This window comes from Camelus bactrianus, chromosome 10 (assembly GCF_048773025.1).
Source record: "Camelus bactrianus isolate YW-2024 breed Bactrian camel chromosome 10, ASM4877302v1, whole genome shotgun sequence".
Taxonomy (NCBI): domain Eukaryota; kingdom Metazoa; phylum Chordata; class Mammalia; order Artiodactyla; family Camelidae; genus Camelus; species Camelus bactrianus.
In genome coordinates, this window is record NC_133548.1 from 39267910 (window position 1) to 39288935 (window position 21026).

General features: G+C 47.4%; 1 protein-coding gene across 6 annotated transcripts in view; it reads right to left on the bottom strand.

Annotated features, from left to right (window-relative positions):
• BMAL1 (basic helix-loop-helix ARNT like 1) overlaps positions 1 to 20383 on the bottom strand; it is a 97085-nt gene extending 76702 nt beyond the window's left edge. For 3 of the 6 annotated variants that reach the window (XM_074372364.1, XM_074372363.1, XM_074372360.1), the window contains exon 1: positions 20230 to 20382. The gene's annotated coding sequence lies outside the window, so the exon portion shown is untranslated. Of the gene's footprint in view, positions 1 to 20229 lie in introns of all 6 variants that reach the window. The other 3 variants (XM_074372362.1, XM_074372365.1, XM_074372361.1) reach the window with 2 other exon arrangements.
• Between the last annotated feature and the right edge of the window lie 643 nt (positions 20384 to 21026).

Sequence of the window (21026 nt, forward strand, 5' to 3'; positions counted from 1 at the left end):
GTATTGATGCTGGTACCTAAGGGCATGACTCCGCCTCCGCTGTGCCACCTGTGGGTCCTGCAAGACAACTCCACCTCCAGACAAGAGAAAAATGACTCCAGAGCTCCTCCCCACATCTCCTGTCCCCCCTGATTCCTACCCCTACTATCAGAATCCCTAGCCTGGATACCTCCTGTCAATATAAGTGGCCAAACCCACTGCCTGGTTTTTGAGGTCCTCCCTCACAAGGCCCCAACCACCCGACTAACCAGATCTCCCAAGGCACTCATCCCCCTCCCCAGATTGGCCAGGGGCTGCCCCCTCGTTCCTCATTCCATCTCCAGAAGCCATGTTCTCCTCCCCCACTTCAAATCCCCTAAGAGCCAGCTCAAGCTTTCTCTTCTTTTCCCAGGTCTCCTCTGAATACACTGGCATTGCTCACACTGTCACCACTGAATGACCCCAGTCCTTTGGGGCCTGAGCAGCCAAAGTGCCAGGCATTCACATGTGGAACAAGCAGGCCACCCAGACACCATCATTCAAAGGACTATGCACAGGAGGCCCTCTTCTCCCCAAAATCTGCCTTCAGTATCCCATTAGAAATTCCATCTTTTAAGTGGCTGTCGAACTTCCCCTTGACCCCCAGGAGAGGGGTGCAAACATTAGGCAGTGATGCTGGAGCCAGGACTGTGGGAAAGGGTCCTGATGGATTCATAAGCTCCCCACATGCCTCGGCTGTCTGCAGTGAGCACTTCCTGGACTCCTACTATGTGCCAACTGGTGGGCCCAGGGCATGAAGACACAAATCCAAACATGCCAGTCTTTGCCCTGGAGGAATTCAAACTGAAACTGGGAAAAGAGTGAGATAAGCCTTACTAAAAGCATTGGGATAAATACCACCCAGAGAGAGAGGGCACAGAGGGAAGAGCAGCAAGGAAGAGAGGTAGCCGTGATTTAATTCAACCGAGAGGGGGCTGGGGAAGGGCTCAGAGAAAGTCAAACGTGAGCTGGTCCCTGAGGGGTAATCAACAACAGTAAAAAGAAGTGCAGCCAGCATGCACTGGGCGCCGACTGTATGCTGAGCACTGTACCAAACACTTCACTTGCTCTATTGCAGACTCACTCACTCGTTTATTATGGATCCCTGCTACCTGTCAGGCACTGTTTTAGGCACTCTGGATAAAGCAGTGGACAAAATAATCACTAGTCTCTGCCCCCAGAACTTAGGTTCTATTGAAAAAAAGATAGACAACAAACCAAATAAATAAGTAAAATATATCATATGTTAGACGGTGATAAGTGCTAAGAGGAAAACTAAAGCAAAAAAAGGGAAATATGGGACATAGGGGTGGAGCAGTGGGCTGTGGTACAACTTTAAGCAGAGTGACTTTGGAGGAAAGACCTGAAGAAGGTACATGAACAAGCCATATGGCCATCTGGGGGAAGAGCATTCGAGGCCGAAGGGCAGGCAGTAGAAAGAGGTTTGGCAGGAAACATGCCTGGTGTGTCTGAAGAAGAGCAAGCTGGAGCGGAATGAGAGAGGAGCAGAGAGGGTCAGTGAATACAGCTGTACAAGTTGTGCACTGTACAACTCAGGAGGGCGCCATTTACATGCACCACAGGGCACTATGCAGAATCCAGTCTGCTCAAATCCACACCAGGCCCCAGGGTGGGAGATGAGGCCAGAGAAGTACCAGGAAGACCTGTGGGCCAGGCTAGGGCTTTTCCTCTGAGTGAGACAGGAAGTCACGGTCAAGAGGGTTCAGAGCCAAAGGCATGACCTGACCTGACCCTATCTTCACGGGATCACTGGGCAGACAGCACACAGTAATGAGTCAGGGTGGGAAGCAGAAGACTTCTTCGGAGGCTACTGAAATAATCATGCTCAAATATGTATCGTATTATCCTTCCAATCCCATGAGGTTGGTTTAATGATCACTCTTTCATAGATAGGGATTAGGCTCAAGAGAGATTTGGTAACTGCTTGGCAGTGGCGGAACTGCTGAGATTGGGTCGCAGGGGATGAGAACATTCCAGGTGGGGTGAACAGCGTCACCCATGGAACAGGAGCTTGGAAGGCCTGGCACACTCGGGGAAGGACAGGCTCGTGGTCCAGGGGCGCTGGAGGCTGGGCTTGCACACTGGGGGCCACGGCATCCATTGAAGGCCCATCTGTGGCCTGCCCACTCTTACGTGGGTGCCCACCAGCAGTGTCCTAGGCAAAACTGCTCCCTGGACCAGCACCACTGCCTCCTAACCCATCTCCCTGCCATGCTTGTCGGCCCCACCTCAGTCCACAGGCAGCCAGAACAATTCTTAAAAAAATTTAAATCAGATATTATTTTCTTGCTCTTAATGCACTGGTATAATCCCATCATGCCTGGTGACCAGCAGACCCTTAACTGACGTCGAGTGAATAGATGACTCCCTCTTCCCTACAGCCTCATCCAGGGGGAAGGACCGCTTCTTCCATGCCTCCTCAGCAGGAGGGGAGTCTGCCTGACAGCCAGGTGCGGCCAGTCAGATGAAGGCCAGGCCACCATATTAATCTGTCAAAATTCACGAGGAGAGAGGTGAGCCATTTGGACCACCCTCGGGGCAACTTTCGGGTTAAGGTTTTTAAAATAAAATCACTTACTCCAGAGGGACACACTTGACCAAGTAAAATGAGGTCTGCAGATATGCTTGGGCTGGGAAGACTGTCACAGACACCTCGTCCCACAGCTCTGGACAGCTCTCTGAGTGGGGTCGATGCGTAAGAGCCGCTTAGGGCAGACAGAGCTGCAGGCAGGCAATGAAAGGCTTTCCTCACGGAGTCTGTGAATTTAAGGGGTGGAGCCAATGACTGTATTCTTTTCTGGAGGCTGAATACAGTGGAGCCTAATATTTTCTCAGAAGCTGGGGGCAACTATGAAACTAGAGCTGAAACAAAGTATTACAGATGTGAATCAGTGACTATTTGGAACAAAAGGATATACTTCCTAAGGATCACTACCACTCCCAGGGCTTAAATCCAGGCTCTCTGAGGGCCAACTCATTCCAAAGCCCTTTGTAATAAGAAGCTGCATAAACACACATACATACACACGCATGTATGCAGGTATATTTTTAAAGGAATGGCAACAACATCAAAAGAATGAGAATAATAACAAACTCTCCCCCCCACCCCCACCAAGAAAACTGAATTTAGTAACAAAGACCTTCCCTAGTAGGCCCAGGTAGGAGTGTTAACTGATCACTGCATGAATGACTTGTTCTCTGGTTAAACAGCACAGTATGTGGGTGGGAGAGGAGTCAGGGGAGCTCTGGAAGCCAAGTAAGTCCCCAGACCCTTTCAGGAGGCAGGTAACTTCAGGTTTTCTGTGCTGTACCACACTGGTACGAGGCAAGTTTCAAAGGCTCTGCTCTTTGAGCAGGAAGATGGGAGGAGAAGGGTCAGCACAGCACAGACATAACGTCTGTAGAGGAAGGGGGTTGAATCTCCGTGGGGATGAGGGCCCTGTTTGTCCTGGATTTCAGAGCAAGGGGACGCCAAGAGCAGGGCAAATGGCCAAGTCCCAGTCTGACAGAGAAGTACAACATAATAGAAGAATCAACAAGGATGTTCAGGAAAATTGCTTTTATGTGCCCAACTCCAAGCTTTTCTGGGTAGTCAAAAGCCAAGCAGATAAGAGAGGCGGAAAGATCCTGGGACAGTCAGTCATCCAGAGTTTCAGAAAGGACAACAGCACAGTGAACTGTCCTAAATATGTCCAGAGATCAGACTTGGCCATGAGGAAAAGGACTGGGAGTGGCTGGTGATGGGGAGGCAGGGGGTAGTTAATTAAAAGTAGTTTCCTGAAGGTAACAGCCCAGTGGACAACTGGAGGGACACTGAGAGGCTGATCCTCACTAAAAGTTGAGAATTAGGGAGAAAATATAAGCTCACTTGAGACAAAGCTGCACCATGCACAAATCTAGGCCCCTACATGCAAACTGGCTCATCACCCCTCGGAAAAGATGGACATGTCCAGAGATGGGCAGGTCAAGGGACCCAGATAGTCAGCCCCTGGCTCACGTCCTCAGCTTTTGCTTTCTCCACCTGCAGACCCCAGCCTGGCCTGGGCTGACTGAATGGGAGAGGCAGCTCAGAGGCCTCCTTGATCTCATCCATCTGGTGGACACAGAAGGAGCCAGGTCTTAGAAGCATCCTTACTCTGGCCTTCCTGCTCCCTACAAATGGGCACGTGTAACCACCTCTGGGGCCATTCTTACAATCTGTAATTATTTTCACCACTGATTTCTCTGTGAACTGTTCCTCTCTCCCACCAGAATGAAAGCCCCGTGAGAGTAGAGGCCAGCTCTGCCTTGCTCATCACTGTGCCCCCAGCCAGCATCTAGAACAGTGGCTGCCACACTGCAAGACCACAACAGATGAACGGATGGCCTGGGGGCTGCCCAGCTTCAAACACCAAGCATTCATCCCCAAGAGCTGTGCCCGAGCCGCCCTGCCAGGATTGGACTAAGTGCTGGATGGATGGCCCAGTGCCTTCCCCAAGGCTCTCAGCCAGCCCTGCGCCCCCACCCCTTCCCTGCAATCCTAACCCCTCCACCGCACCACATCCTGGGAGCACTGCTCAGGTCACTCACCTGAGCAGTAACAAGAGCGAGGGGACACTGCTACAGGGAAAAGGACAGTAAGTCCTCTTCAGTCTAGAAAAATGTTGGTGGGAAGAAGCCACAACCAAATCTATAAAGTCATGAACAGATGGAGGGGACACTAGAAATGGAAGGGTTCCTGAAAGAACAAAGGACAGGGTCACTCCATCTGAGGGTAACAGGGTCAGGGGTAACTGAGGGACACAGCAGTAGAGGATAAAGGAAAAAACAGTCACACAGCGAGTGGGAAACCTGCAAAATTCATTCCCTTAAGTGATAAAAGCTAATCAAATTCCAGGAGGAGAGTTCTCAGGACTTCTTTCCTAACACATTATAAACCCTTAGTTTTCTACATTAATGTCCAGAAGGAAAACATCCTCTTTATAGCAAGTTCCTAAAAGCCTCAGTAAGAAAATAATCTGGATAGGTCTGAGTTAACATGATGGTTTAGAACCCAGGCCAGGTTGATTTGGCTGGAGACTATTAATTTTTGGAACTAATTTTTAACTGGCCTTTTATGATTATAAAGTAATACATGCTCATTGTTGGAAAATAGGAAACCAGAGAGAAGAAGACGAGAACACAAGTCACCTCTAATTCCACAAGCTGAGAACCACTGCTAACACTTTGGTGCATTTCCCTCCTTCTATGAATGAAATTTTAACAGAGTGGAGGGCATACTGTGAATATAATCTCAATTCCTGCTTTTTTCCAGTAAATTCCGTCAAGTTCCAAGAAAGAAGTTCACCCTCAGTGAATAAACAAATTAAATAACAAAATGAATAAAAGAAACCCTTCATGAAGTTAAAAAAAAAACTGATTATTCCACTGAGCCCCCGTTTCTTCAGCAAAAGAAAAAAAATCACAATGGCTAAGATAAAAACGGCGCATAAGGTAGAAATATTGAGCTCGTCCTTGCATCCTCTTACCTATATATTTTCAAGAAGTATTGTTTTGAACAAGCCACACATTTTTTTTTCAAATCAACATAAGAATCTTATAATTGCATCTTACCATTTTAAAACAAAAGAACATATTGTAGTGTCCTTGGGAAGGATTCATCTTCTAATCTGCAGATGAATCAAACTATTTAAAAATGATAAGTTTACGAGGAGGGTACAGTTCAGTGGTAGAGCACATGCTCAGCATGCACGAGGTCCTGGGTTCAATCCCCAGTGCCTCCATTAAATAAATAATAAGAAGGAAGGAAGGAAGAAAGAAAGAAAGGAAGGAAGGGAGGGAAAAAGGAACAAAGGAAGGGAAAAAGGAACAAAGGAAGGGAAAAAGGAAGAAAGGAAGAAAGAAAGAAACCTAAGTACCTCCCCCTGCCAAAAAAAAAAAAAAAATTGATCAGTTCACATTCATGGACCATGCCATCCAAATGAAAGTCTTATCTCCAGTTTTATTGTATTCTGTGACCTAAACTGTGGAGTAAGCAAATGGCCTTGCCAAGGATATATTATGTGTCATGTGTTACCCAGATGGGAGCTGTCATGATGTCTGCCTGCCTCCTGGTGGGGTACCTGGTCTTATATGTAGGCCCATGGCCTTGGCCAGTAGAGAGAAGAACCTCTCTGCTTTGTAAAGACTGTCCAGGATCAAGCTCTCCTTAGCATAATGCATTTTTTCCATCTCTCATAATATTTCACATATCATTCAACAAACGTATCTGTGCCAGGCACTGGGCTGGTGCTGGGGACACAAAGTTGAGTAACACTGATGTTGTGCCCACTTCCACAGGGATGCAGTTTGCAGAGCACGTCCTCAGCCATTGTCCTCACACTAAGCCTGGGAGGCAGAAAAGCCACCACCCTTGTTCCCATATTCTAGATGATAAGGCAAAAATTCATTGGAGTATTCTGCCCCTGGTTATGAAATGGAAGACCTAGACTCAAACCTAGGTTTTCTGACTCCTAGTCCAGTGCTCTTTCTACTGGTGAATCTCTTATTGCCAGTTGAAGTCTTCTGTATTATTCATATTCCCTCCAGCACCTGGGTTCCACCTGGCTGCCCAGTTTCTGAGCAGTGAGTTGCCCTGACCTCTAGATGGCTGCATATGCCCTGGTTTGTGTGCTTTCCTAGATTCTGACCCTGAGCCCAAGCATCTTCCCAGCTTTCCTAGCACAAGCCTCAAACTCTACTTACTCCTTCCCATAAAGTAGCACACTGCTAGCCTCCCACAGTGTTCAATCTCCCTTCTACCCTGAGAAACAGATTTTGCTGGACTCATGGCCTCCCATCTAAAGATATTCCTCAGCTTCCTTTGCAGCTAAATATAGCCAAATGACAAAGTTCTGGCCACTGGGATAGAAGTATGTGCTACTTCCAGGTCTTGCCCTAAAAATGACCCCATGTGTGACTCCCTGATCCTTTCCCCTGGGAGATGGTAAAAATTAAAGCTTTTACCTTCAACCACCAAATGGAAGCCACGTGTTGAAGAGTGAAGGCCTGGACCACTATCTACTCTAAACTGGTACATGAGAAAGAAATCAGCTTCCACCTGATTTCAGCCAATGTGTCTGTGGATCTTCTTAATACAGGAATTTTCTGTGTCCCAACTAATACAAGAAGCTTAAGTGAGACCAGTTCTACATTCTTTTAACGAAGTCCCTTGCTGCCAATTAAATGTCTTAAAGGGGATGTTCAAAACTATATAAGAAAGTGTTCCATTCAGGTTTATTTCATGGAAAACTTTTCAAAAATGAAATGACCAGGATCACAAAGATGATTTATGTTTAGGTCACAGGAAAAATTGAGAGGGTCCAGAAAAACAACCCAGCCTCCAGCAGTAACAGGAGGGGAGTGAGCTCTAAGTGATGACACAACCAGTCCTCTCTCCTGCAGTTCACTCCATTCCTAGAAAAGGCAGAGGGCTGAAATCACGAGACCCAAGGCTAATTTCTCCATGGAAACAATGTGATAATTAAGAGCTTGTGTTCCTAACCAAGAACTCTATGGTCAACTCTTTAAAGAAATTATGTAAACTCCACATTTTATCACCCACTGAAACCTTGAGACTTTTAAAGATAGAAGGACTGCTGCTCCAATAACATACCACAGGAGATCTGTGTGTATTCGCTAGCAAAGAAAGTAGGTGCAAATCAATTAAACCCAACACAGCAACCAATCACGTGAGCTTTTATTTATTCTGAGTCAGTAACAGTGTAGTGTGTAGCACAAAATACTTCACCTTAGTAATTCCTGCTGACTTCTAAATATAGTAAATCAGAACATTAAGAACATCTTCAACAGAGTGAGCAAAGAGGAACTTGGGAAGAGAGAAGTTGTCAGGAAAGTGGTGTTTATTAAGCCTGACTGCCACTGACTAGCTCTGGGACCCTGGGCAGTAGCTTAAACTCTCTAGATATTTCTAGCCTACAAAGAGACCTTATAATATCTCTCCTCTTAAGGTTGTGGTGAAGACTAGACAAGAAAACACACATAAAAACTACTTTGTAAATCACACATGAGAGGTGAATGGCATTGTTATTAGGATCATGACCTCTGGAAAGATTTTTGTGGTGAGATTTTGACCAGCATCAACATGAAAATGAAGCAGACTACCAACTACCCAGGCACTTTTTGAAAAACTGACCCAGAGCAATTCTTTTATTGTTCTGTCTTCCCCTCTTTAAAATCCCCTCATATGCATCAGTCGGCAGGAGTTAGTGAATCTGGGGCATTCACCCTTGGCATCCATTTGTTCACAAGTCACTGGACAGCTGGCAAGAGCTGTGAGATGTCAACCATGGGCTGTGAAGGAGGAGCCACAGTAAGCTGAGGCTACTGGATTGTGACACGTCTATCAACCAAAAATGCCTTCCAAACACCCAGTGTGCTGTCAGGAACCTCAAAACCAGATTCAGGAAGCATTTTAGGGCCCCAGGAAAAGAGAGGAAGAAGGTTGCAGCAGGTAAGCATGCAGGCTCTAGAGTGAGACTGTCCTAGGTTTGAATCACAGCTTTTCCACTCACTATGTACCATTGGAGACTGGTCACAGTCTCCCTAACTAGAAAGTGGGACTCACAGTGGCCAGCCTGCAGGGCTATTGTGAATATGAAACAGGAAAAGTCATGTAAGCACTTAGCATAGTTCTTGGCAGATGGTAAATACTCAAAGGTTAAGTACTGCTATAATTATTATTATGAATAATAAATATATCATGCAATGCTCACAAAAAATTAAGATTTGGCAAGTTTCCAGTCCTTCTTGTCAAGACTTTGTTACAGGCTTTGTAACCAGGTACTACCTGGACAGCAGGCTGGCTCACCCATTAATTCCCTGGGATAATCAAGGTTCTTCTGGATTCCTGCCTATTGCCCCAGGTGAAACATCTCAGAATGCCCAATCGCCCAGCTGGCTAGATACTGACACTTGTTTTTCTGGTTCACAGCTGCCCATCGCTATCCTGAGATGTGTATGCCAAGGAGAATAGATTTAGTTAGGTTATCTGTGCCTAACTTTTCCATTCATGCCCAGGTTGGTTCCTATCTCTGAGGGTGAAATATATTATCATCTTTAAAATAGGGCCCTATTCTGCAAAGTGAGGCCCGTCAGCACCCATCTGGTGGACAGCGCCACATCCCTAAACACAACCTGGAGGCTGGGGAACTTCTGCGCCTCCAGGCTCTCCCTCAAAGGCCTGAACACCTTCACTATTAAAATGATAACTGCTGCTCCCAACAACCGGAGAGCAACTTTACAGCTTTCAAAATCCATATTCTTTCCTTATCTCACTCCAGCATCAGAACCACACTGTAAGGGACTGGACAGGAATTGTTACACCTGTTCCACAGATAAAGAATCAGCCACAATTTGAGACATTAAGTTATTTGGCTTAGGCTATCTGGTGCTTAGGTAGCAGAAGGACCCTAGAATGCAGGCTATCTAGTTCCCAATTAGCTGCTCTTTCCAGAAAATGTGAGTATTTGTTTTTAAACATTTGACTTCCATAATGGTGCTTTGCTTCTGGAGAATTCATTAACCAAGGTGTCTCGGTCACAGTACAGTGCAGATTCACATACTTGAAAGCCACTCACACAGGCAGATGTTCCCCACACTCTAGAATTCTAAAGGATGACTGAACACAGCCGTGCTGATTAACATAATTGACAATTAATTCCCACTTCTGGCTCCTTTCAGCTGAATCTCTGCCTGGATTCAGCTAGGAGCCTCTGATCAGGTCTCTGCTGTAGTTAGTCCCTCTGCTCCAATCCAACTGGAACACTCACACTGGACTAATTCTTTAGGGAGAATTATTTCACATCACTAAAATCAGAATCAGAATAATCATAAAGCAACTTCAGTGGTTGTCTACCAGTCTCTATCTCAGTAGGTAAACTTTGACTCTTCTAAAAAATGAAGGAGTGGACTAAACAGAGCCTTGTCCATTTCCAGATCATGACTGTAAAACCCCCAACCAAACCCAAATCCTGCATCTGGAGGACACTGGGAGACAGAGGAGGACACTGATCAAGAGCCTCCATGGCCTGGTTTTTAAGCCTGGATCCACTGCTTCTTAGCTATGTGGATCCAGTAACCTTCTTAGGCAGGTTACTGGATCACTCTGTGCTTCAATTTCCTCCTCTCTAAAGTGATGCTAATAATAGTACCTACTTCATGGGTTTTGTAGGCATTAAATCAGATAATATACATAAAGTACTAAGGACACCATAAGAACTCCTCTATATTAGCAACTATATTGTCTGAAATGAAGAACCCTCCATTCTAGGCAAGTCTGTGTCCCTGGATACAAACTGGTCATTCCTACCTCTGTGCTTTTAATGATGCTATGTTCCCACCCACTTATTCCCTGGAAGCACCTGTGCTACCCTTTTCTGTGACTCTAAATTCTATCCACCCTTAAAAGTCTGGATTAAATCTCATCCCTTGCATGAAGCCTCCTCCCTGCCACAGCAACTCACAAAGATCTCTCTAGTCTCTGGATTCCTGTAGCAATTATAGAACATCTATAACACATTACTGGCCTTGGATTATCTTCTCTCTGCAAATGAAACTGCAGGTTCCTTGGCCACAATGACTATTTCTGCTTTTCTTCTGGGTCTAGCATGGTGCCTGGTATATTGCCGTTCAGTTATTTGTTGACTGAATAAAGAAATGTGTAGTACTGCACCCAAAGAAACATGCAGTAAGTTTTCTTTTAGTTGCTGTGGCTCAGCTATTGACTTGCTGTACTTTGGAGCCAATTAAAGATAACATAAAGATGAACATCAGCAGGGCAGGGACAACCACGGCTGGTTAAGTCCTCATCATCCATAAAAGATACTGATATCTGGATGACTTGAAGAATAAGAAAAACACAGATGTGAAAAGGAAACAGTAACCTAGAATCCAAAGTACATTGCAAGACCAAGCTCATGAACCTGTCCTGTTAGAGAGGGTGGAAAAGTTAAGGTTTTCCCCAAGCTGAACACACTCACTCAGCAATGATTTATTGAGTGACTACTCTGTGCAGACACCGTTGTAGTTGCTGGGGATACAGCAGAGAACAAAACAGACAAAATTCCTGCCCATATTCCAGCATTTAAGGAGGAAGGCTAGGTATAACACCACCCTCTAGCTCCAAAGTGAAATCCGCAGAGCAACAACTTCTTGCACCAACTCCTCCCTATGCCTTTAGGTAAGGAAAAAAGAAAAAAGAAAAAAAAAAGGAATGTACCATTTACAAGATATCAAACAGAGGCAGTGCTAAAAGTGCACTGTCACTCCCAGTGAGGCTCCCCTCACTCTAGAATCTACTGTGGAAGTTCTCCATGTAACACTCTGCACCCAAAGTCAGCTAAACTCTAAGCCTCCAACACCCTAAGTCCCAACTGAGCTCTGAGACTAGCATCGTTTAAATATCAAACCTCTCAAATGGCAAATGTGGCTCTTGAGGCCAAAAACAAAACTCAGAGGTGGGAAAGGAGGAAGGTGGCTGGAGTGGTCGTTAGTTACAGGATCAGGTCGTTTCCACCACTGCAAAACCTAAGGCTCTTTTCTCCCTTTACAGCAGAAACCTCTTCTATCATCTGAAGCCTTAAAAAAATTTTTTTTTCTTCTAGCAGGATACTGAAAATAGCTTTGCATTTAACATTTAAAATTGTTTTTGATCCCACACTCTTTTAGCTCTGCTCTCTCCTGCAAACTCATTCCATTCCCTAAGGGCACTTATAAGTGTATTTCAAAAGCAGCAAACCAGAGTCACCATTTATATCCCTAAGAGTTAAAAAGAAAAAACGATTTACATAATTATGTGGAAGATAAGTTGGCCAAGAACACAGGAATCTTATCCGGACCAAAAGTTCTAGGACAAAATCTCTTTTAATTCATCAAGAGAGATAGCAGATCAAAATCACCGTTCATACTGGAGGTATAACTGTTGAGCACCACACATGGGAACTTCTTGAGTTATTTGTGTGCCACCTACTTCTTCAAAAAAAAAAAAAATGGAGGTAGCCATTGGAGGGCAGGTTTGACTAATGAAATATATGCACGTTTTCCTGTTATGCTGAGAAAAGAGGATTTTATAGCCAAGAAGGACCTGAGAAATCAAAGTTCAACAAGGGCAACTTACTCAAAGTCACGTAGCAAGTCAGTGGCTGGGCCAAGACTGGAGCCCAGGCCTTTTCCAGCTCCTAGTCCAGGGGTTTCCCCACTCTCCACGTCACTGCCTCATTTACAACACATGAAGTGAAATCTTAAAGGCACAAAGGTAAAAATCCCTTTTATAAACTTCTTTGTCAGACTGGAAAAATAGTAGAAGTCACTAAGGTAAATGCATCCCTTTAATGCTAATAGTAAATGACCTATAATACTATACAGATGAGGGGGTCTAGCTTCAGAAGGCTTAATTAACGCTGATAACGCTTTAGTACTAAACAGTATGGTTTCAGCTAAAGTCTGCCCTAAATGGCTTTTGTGGGCTTGCTGGGAACCAAACCACCATTTAGTCCATTTTTTTCTATAGAAAAATGTATCCCAAGTTTCCATCAACTGCCTTACAAATGAACTTTTGGAACAAAACCTGTTTTTAAGATGGCTGTGCATGTAAAACAGAATTCTGAGGTCTGAAGCTCTGCACTAAACATAATTAAAACAGCAATAGTGATACATGCTAAGAGTATATTTATGAGAAAACCCTTCAAACCCTTGATTTGTTTATATGCAATATAATGTTTTATTAAAAGCCTTTTGAGCTGTTTATACAAAATATAACCAAGGGCAAATGCACCAGTTTAGAATGCAAGTATTTACAGGGCCTTTTAGCACTGGGCTAAGGGTGACAAGGAGGATAAATAGCTATACTCAAGGAACTCATAATCCAGCTACACTGGCCTTTATTCTCCTCAAAAACAGTCAAGCTACTTCTAACCTCAGGGCTTTTGCACCAATTATTCCCTCTTCCTGGGATATTCTCCCCCACATCTTCCCACAGCTGAGCTCAAATGTCACCTCTTCAGAGAGGCTTCCCCGAGGACCTAGCTAAAGCAACCTTCTTCATCATCACTACTGTTTTACTCTCTGTGGTTGCTTTCCTAGCATCTATCACTACCAGGAGTTACCATGCTTAACTGTTTCTGGTCTGTCTTCTCCCACTGGGGCTGTTTTGTTTACCACTGTGTCTTCAGTGCCTGGAACACTGCTGTGCACATGGTAGGCACCCAATAAACTTCACTGAATGAGTAAATGAGTAGAGTTAGAGAGTGGGAAGTGAGGACAAGATAATTATTCATGAAACAATTAAAAAAGGAGAGAACTGGCCATCCTGATTGGAATTGTTATGATCATTTACTAATTATGATGTACCAATGCTTCCAATGAATGGCTGGCAATCAAAAGTTAAAAAAAAAAAATAGAGAAAGAGAGCAAAGGAGGCAAATATCATCAGAGGAGGCTTCACACAGAAGTGAGATTCAGGCAGGCCGAGGCCAAGAACAGACACCTCTCTGATCAAGGGAGAGACCTGAGTGAAGACAGACAGCAAAAGAGAGTATGGGGTGGGGTGGCCTGGGCTGGGCAGGCAGACACAGCAGAACTGAACCCCAGGTGCTGGGCTCGGTCTGGAAATGGGGCTGGTAGGGGGAACAGGGTCAGACTCTGGAGGACTGGACGCAGGGGTGCCAACCACAGGCCACTGGCAGCAGGGCTGTTCTTGGAAGACAATGTTGGCCACATCGTGTGGGAGGAATTGACAGAAGTAGAAGGTAGAGCAGAAAACTGGGTAGATGATCAGGATGGCCTAAGTAGGAGGGGCGGGGAGACAAAAAGAGCCTCTTCCCTCTGCTTAGACATGAGCAAGAGATGAGCAAGAGGGAAGTGAGCTCCCTAAAAAAAAGACAACTTCCAGAGTATTTCACAGCAGCACTCCATGACAGATTCGGGTCAACTTCCCATACAGCCTACACTTGGAGCTCTCAAGAAGGCGAACAGAGGTTCAAAACAATGACTCTTTCCATGCCTTTCAAATCTGAGATTAATTATCTTCAGTATAGCTTGTGTTTACTATCTTTTTATTCTTTGGAAAAAAAGTGGTATCTAATTTCACTGTGCAGTATATATTTGAACATTATATAACACATTTTTATGTAACAGGTTCTTGACATAAAACAATGTTTCCCATACTATCTAAATGTATTTGGGGAACAACTGGCATTAAAAATACACACACACACACACACACACACACACACACACACACACACATACACACACACACATCCAAGGCTGTAGATACCTCTCTTTGGGTAAGGAGCTGGGGAGAGGAGGAAGACGGTGAGAGACTTTAGAAAAGGTCTCCTCCCCAGGGAGGCGCTCTGCAGATGGTTATGACACAGGGGCAGTGGGTGATGAGTTCTGTTGGGAGGTTCATCTCACACAAAGAGCTGCCTGGGGAGGGGTCGGCTGAGCCACAGGAGGCCCATGTCACAGTAACGATGCAGAAAGGCAGGATGGAGGCAGGGTGTAGCTCAGTGGTAGAGTGTGTACCTAGCATGCACAAGGTCCTGGGTTCAATCCCCAGTACCTCCATTAAAATAAATACATACATAAATAAATAAACCTAATTACCTCCCCACCTCTAAAAAAAAAAAAAAAGATTTCAGTCCTCCTTAAAAGGAGACACACACCATGTTTGTCAACAGTAAGACTGGTTACCAAACACCACAGGACTGCTTGGTTCCTGACAAGGTGCCAGGTGCTTCAAACTCTATCGAATCCAGTGGTTCCTCCCAGCAGGCGCCTACCGTGATGCCTGGAGAGCAGACTCTGGATGCCCCCTGTGCACAGGTCCGGCCTCACCCTATACCAGCTGGGCAGTTCACAGAGCCACCTCACTTATAAAATAAGGATAATCATTCCACCTACCTCATGGGGTACAAGGATTAAACAAGTTAATAAACGTAAGGTGACTAACATAGTTGCTGGCACTTAGAGAATGTCCAGTAGATGTCAGCGGCTATTACCATTATCATCATTATTCCTATTTTACGAATGAGGTGAATCAGGCTCAAGGAAGCTAACTAATTTGACCAGGTCACACATTTCAAACAGTAGTCGAAGGCATAAATACTTGTGAATGTTTTACTCAGCATATGTACAAAATCCAATGGGTAGAGTATTAACCAGAATATTAAATCAGACAGGCCATCCATCTCCCTCTTTAACCAGACTGGATAAACATGAGTTTATGCTATTTAAAAGGACAGCATGTACTAATGTAAAAGTCATCTCCCATCATATGCCAGCACTCCATGTCCTCCTGAAGCAGAGATGACTAAAGCTCATCCAATCTCATCTCCCTGACTTTAGGTCCCCAACTCAAACCCTCCTTCCACACAGACCTAACTACTCGTGGCCACATCCACATGTGCCCCTAGTGCAAACCTCTTCTCATGCCCCTACCTCTCCAAAGGTGTATCCCCCTTCCTTCTGCAGGCTTAGTCCCTGAGTGTCTATCCCACCCCATCTCCTCCTCCTCCAGACCATTAATTGGGATTGAACAAGCATACCCTGAAGGCTCCCTCTGCTTGTGATTTGGAAAAGCCAGGATGAACTCCTCCCAAAGTGCGTGGCCTGGAGCCAGTAGGTGAGATATTCCCAGAGACAGCCCAACACGGTGTGGGATACAGCAGTATCTAAAATAACCAGAGCCAGATCAAGGGCTGGGGGACACTGCTGCCCAGGGTGGGGAGGAAGAAAAACAAATAGCTCCAGGAGGACCAAGCATTTGACCTGGGTCTTAACTAAGAGTAGGATTTGGACCTGAAGAGGTTCGGGCATAGAACAGGTGATGGGCTGGTCCAGGGAGCAAACAGCTCTTCAGCCTGACTGGCCAGTCCTGTGCACACATTGAGGACTGGTGGCCAGGTGGGCTGGGCGTGGAGAGGTGAGAAGGAGCAGTAAGAAGGGTGGCTAACATCCACTGAATGCTTACTATGTGTCATGAAGAGCTTCATGGATTTTTAATTCTTGAACACAATGAATCCACACAACACTCTGAGCTAAGGACTAGAGGGATCCCAGTCTTATTGATGAGGACACCAAGACTGAGAGAGCAAAGCAACTTGACCACAAGTCATAAAGCTTATAAGGAACAGTTAGGATGTGAAATCTGGCTCCAAGACCTGCGCTTTTAACCACCCAACCAAAGTCCCTATCAAGACAGCCTGATGGTGAAGGGGTACTTGTGTCATGAGGATGAAATGAGACCATGCTTGCAAGCAGTTTGTAATCTGTAACTCCAAGGTCACAGATGCTGGCAACAGGCTACCATTAATGTCTACAATGGACCTGCTAGCAGCTGAAGCAGGAGAGGGACATCAGGACTGGAAAGAGGACCCCAAGCAGAGAAGAACAGTGTGAAGAGTGGAGGCTAGGACAGACACTCCCTTGAGGGTGTGCAGGAGGAAAACCATGAAAGCAATGTGACCTAAAGGCTGAGGGAGGAGGGGATTTCAAGGCAGGAAAGACAGGCACATAAAAACTATAAAGGGGCCAAGAACAACGATTTAGGACTAAGAAAGGGGCCCCTGCAATTGAAGACTTAAAGTTCTGGGAGATCTTTGAGAAGAAGTATGAAGAAGGGTGGTAGAGAGAGAAGCCAGAGGGCAGGAGCTAAGGAGGGAGCAGATGAGAGAGTGGAGCAGGTGAGCATTCACAGCCCTGGGAGACATTGCCGGGCAGGGAGGGGAGGAGATGTAGGGACCCAGAGGCACCACGTGCAGACACAGGAAAGCTGCCAACTGCACAGCAGCCCCCAGCAGGCCTGTTTCTTCCCCTTCCACCCTTTCCTTCCCAGTCAAGACAAGGGCTTTTCTGGGGTTGGTGAGGAGGCTGAGGGGGCAAACAGCATGAAGGATATTCCAGGGACAGGATCGTGGCAGCTGGGGGGCGGGGGTGAGAATGGCAGTAAACACTGAGGGAGGGCTTCCTGTATGCCGAGCACTTTACAGGCATCATCTCCCCTGATTCTGACAGGGACTCTACAAGGCAGGCACCTGTCACTGCACCACAGAGGAGGAGCCTGCAGTCAATGGAGTCCAGCACTTGTCCAAGGCCACCGCACCCAACCCCAGTGCCAGGTTCTGCTCCCAGGGACCAGGCTCCTGCCCAAAGTGAGGGTCCAAGAAGAGGGATCAGGGGAGAAATCCACTTGCTTTTTCTGAACTGGGAGGAGAGGAGGAGACATGGGGGAAAAAGACAAGACATTTGAACAGGAAGGAAGAGATGCTGAGGGAGCTTAAGTCAGAGCAGGTCTTGTTTAGAGAGAAAGGGAGGAGAAAAATCAGGGTGGGAGTTTGGGGCAAGTCCAGGTATTGTGATGAAGTGGCATTGAAGAGAGACAAGACTGAAGAGAAGGGTTTCACAGCTGTGTTTCTGGGCTCCTAACTAAACCTCAAGATCTAGAAAGGATGTTTTATTTCCCTGCAAGTGCTACCATGTTAATTAAAATCACCGGCTGTGAATGTAATATCATATGGGCTGGAAGCTGTTCCTTTAATATTTGACTTTCTCCAACCACCATGGAATGGAATCACAAATAGAAGAAAGCTCATAGAAGGAAGGCAACCCTTATACCAGAGAGATACTGAACATCTAGTTTTTTCATATTCTTATGCATTCTGTTAACAAGTCTTTCCACAATGCTTGCCCACCATTTAGTACATAAACTGCATAGAGATTGTTGATGTGGAGGGATAAATAGGAGGTTTGCCTCCTTGTGGTAGGCAGACCTCTTCTGCAAACAGCAAACTCCCAAGTAGTCATCATTTTTATAAATCATTTGAAATGGATTCTTTAAAACACCATCTGTTGATCTGTTTAAGTTTCCTACGAAAATAGGATTTCAGCTCAGATATTCTGGAAGTTCCAGCAGGTAAATACCAACCTGAATTCAGATGTATTAAATATTTAGAGGTGCACAGAACTTTAGAGCAGAAGGAACCTCTGAGATCACCTGGTTCAACTGCCTTGCTTTCCATCTGAGGCAAGTAGAACCCAGAAAGGCTCAGTGACTTGTCCCAAGTGGCACATCCATGAAAGCCCAAGTCTGGGCGAGAACCAGGATATTCTAACTCTCAGGCTAATGCTCCTCCACCACACCTGCTCCCTTCTCTCTCCCTCTTTCTAAACTTTAGGGGCTGGAATAAGGTACAAATTTAACTAGAGTTTTAACATTATCATTATTCACTGGCTACATCTACAATCAAGACCAAAAAGGCTTCTACAGATCCAGCTTTAGATGATACAGGCAATTTCAGATCCTGCCCAGGAAATTTTAAAGTGTTCTAAATACAAACAACAAAGTGAGAGACTCATCAGTAAAGTGAACCCAATAACAGAGCATGGAGTGAAAGATTCAATTTTGTGTTTAAAAAAATATTTCGTAGTTTCATTGACACGGGAATCAAATTTAACAGCAGATTTTTTTTTTTCTTTTTTAAGTCTTGCAAGAACAGAGAGCATGAGATTATTCAAAACTGCTCAGGAGCAGAAACGATTATTTTAAGCTCATGATTCAACCAGTACATTAATTAAAAACTCCACCAACCCAAATTGATAGATCCTGATATCAATGGGACCAGAAGAATTAAAATAATAGTTGTCATATAAAAATAGATTAAAGGGGGGAACAGCAGCAGATGTCAGAAGGACAAATGACAAGCAAGCGTTGTGGGAAACTAGATGTATATAATAGGCAGCTTCTATGGATTTTCTTTTTTAGAGGAAGATACTGGAAACACCCGTACAGTCAAGAAATGCTTCTTCGAATCTTATTTCTGGCAGCTGGGTGATAAAACTTGGCTAATAATTCCTTGCCGGGAGTAGCTACGTAAGCAGGGAGAGCAGACCGCAAGAGCGAAAGTGCCAAAACAACGCTAGGTGACTAGGAAGGGGCCGAGGCGGGGGAGGGGGAAAGGGTTGGGGAATGTGGGGAGAAGGCGGGTCAGCCCCTGGTCCCCCACCAGCCAGCACAAACTTGACAAGAGACGCCAACGTCCAGGGACGTCCACGGCAGCCCTTCCTTTCTCTGCGCCTGCCCTCGGGCACCTGCGTGCGCCCCACACCCGCTCCCACGACCCCCGGGTGACCGACTCGAGCCCCGCAAGGTCGGCATTAATTTCTAGTCTTCCACTTCTTCCTCAAAGCAAACGAGAGCTATTTTGACTGTCAACGCCCGGCAATCGCGAGCGGGAACATTTTTCTTTGACATCTGTCAAACCCGCGGCTACAGCGAGCCTCGCGGCGCCCTCCGCGGGTCTCCTAGACTCCAAGGCCGGCGGCGGGCCCACACCTGGGCGCCGGGCGACATCCCTGCGCCATAAAGCACCTGCTCTCAGACCCACGGGGGATCCTCCTGGGGCTGCCCAGGACCCAGACGGCGCAGGCCAGACGAAAGTTCGCAGGCCAGGGTCGGCCCCATCTCTGGGAGGGGATTCCCAGGTGCCACGCTAGCCCCTGCGACAGGGCCAAAGGGGCAGAGGGGGATCGGACTCCCCAAGCCCGGCAGAGGCGCCCTCCCCACCCCCACCCAGCCCCGCAGGCTCCCGAAAGGGAAGTGGAGGAGAAGGGGAGGAAGGACAGAAGAGGCATCTCTCGCCCAACGCCCTTGGGACGCAACCGTCAAGGGTGGTCCCCTTGGGGGTCCCCGCACCTCCTGGTGATACGTCCTAGGATTCGCCCTCAGCCAAGTCACTGCTCCCAAAGGGCGGGGCTGTCCCTTTAAGAGGCAGCTGGCTGCTCCCACCTACCCCCCGTCAGGTAGCGATGCCCGCGGAGGGGAGATGGGTATTCCCGTGGACTCTTTCCCAGCCCCTTTTAGGGCGCCTGCGGCACCTCTGCCCGCTCTACCCCGCAGTGCCAGCCCCAGCGAGGGAGGATGGGGGCGGACGGGCGCGGCGCCTTTAAGGGGTGCAGCCTCTCCGCAGCCCGGGTGGGGGCAGGGAGTGGGCACGGGCCCTTTAAGGCCGGCAGCGGGCACGTCGGGCAGGGCTCCCCGGCGGCCGGGCTGCGCCCCGGGCGGCGGCGGAGGTGCTGCGCCTGCTAGGGTGATAACGGCCCCGACGGGGTGCCCGCGGCCGCTCCGCTGGCCACGGCCAGCCCGACACTCACCGTGGCTCGCCGGGAGCGCCCGCGCCCGCGCCCCCACTCGGATCCCGCGGCGGCGGCGGCGGTGAGTCCGGCGCGGGTAAACAGGCACCTCCGTCCCTGACCTACTTTCTGCCTTCCCTAAATGTCGCACCACTAACCTACTTTCCGACCAATCCGCTCCCCGCCGGCCCAGGCCCGGCCCCCCGCCCACCAATCGCTGTGCCCAACCCCCCTTCCCCGCCCACCAATGGAGGAGCCGCGGAGCCCGGATACCTGCCTCTTCCCGCTAGCCAATCCGAGCGCCCGAAGGGAGCCGGTCGCGGCGGCCGACCCCGGCCAATCCGCGCGCGGCTCGGCGGCCGGCTGGCCATTTGTGTGGCAGCTAGAGAGGCCGCTGACCAATGACGAGGCGGCGGGGGCCGGTTTACCTGCTAATTTCCCGCCACCAATCGCTTGGCGCACAGAAGCGCACGCCCCAAGGCGAGGACCAATCCGCGCGCTTTCCCTGGATTTCCTCGCCCCTGCCCTCTCTCTTTCCCTTCAGGTCTCCCGCTCGCCTTGGCCACTGCGGGTGCAGACGCCGCACTCCTCGCAGTTTCCTGGGATGTCCCTCTTCTCTAGGTTCCTGGCTTGCGTCTGGCTCACGGCTCTTACTCCTCCTCCCTCCCCCTTTTCACTCGGGGCATCCTGACTAAAGCAGCATTTCCTCACTCGCCTCCCTCCAACTCCATCTAGCAAACCAATTTTAGGAACACAGTGTGCCAGACCCTTCCCAAAACATCTTGGTTTGCCAAAGTCCAAAAAGAGAGCTTGAATAC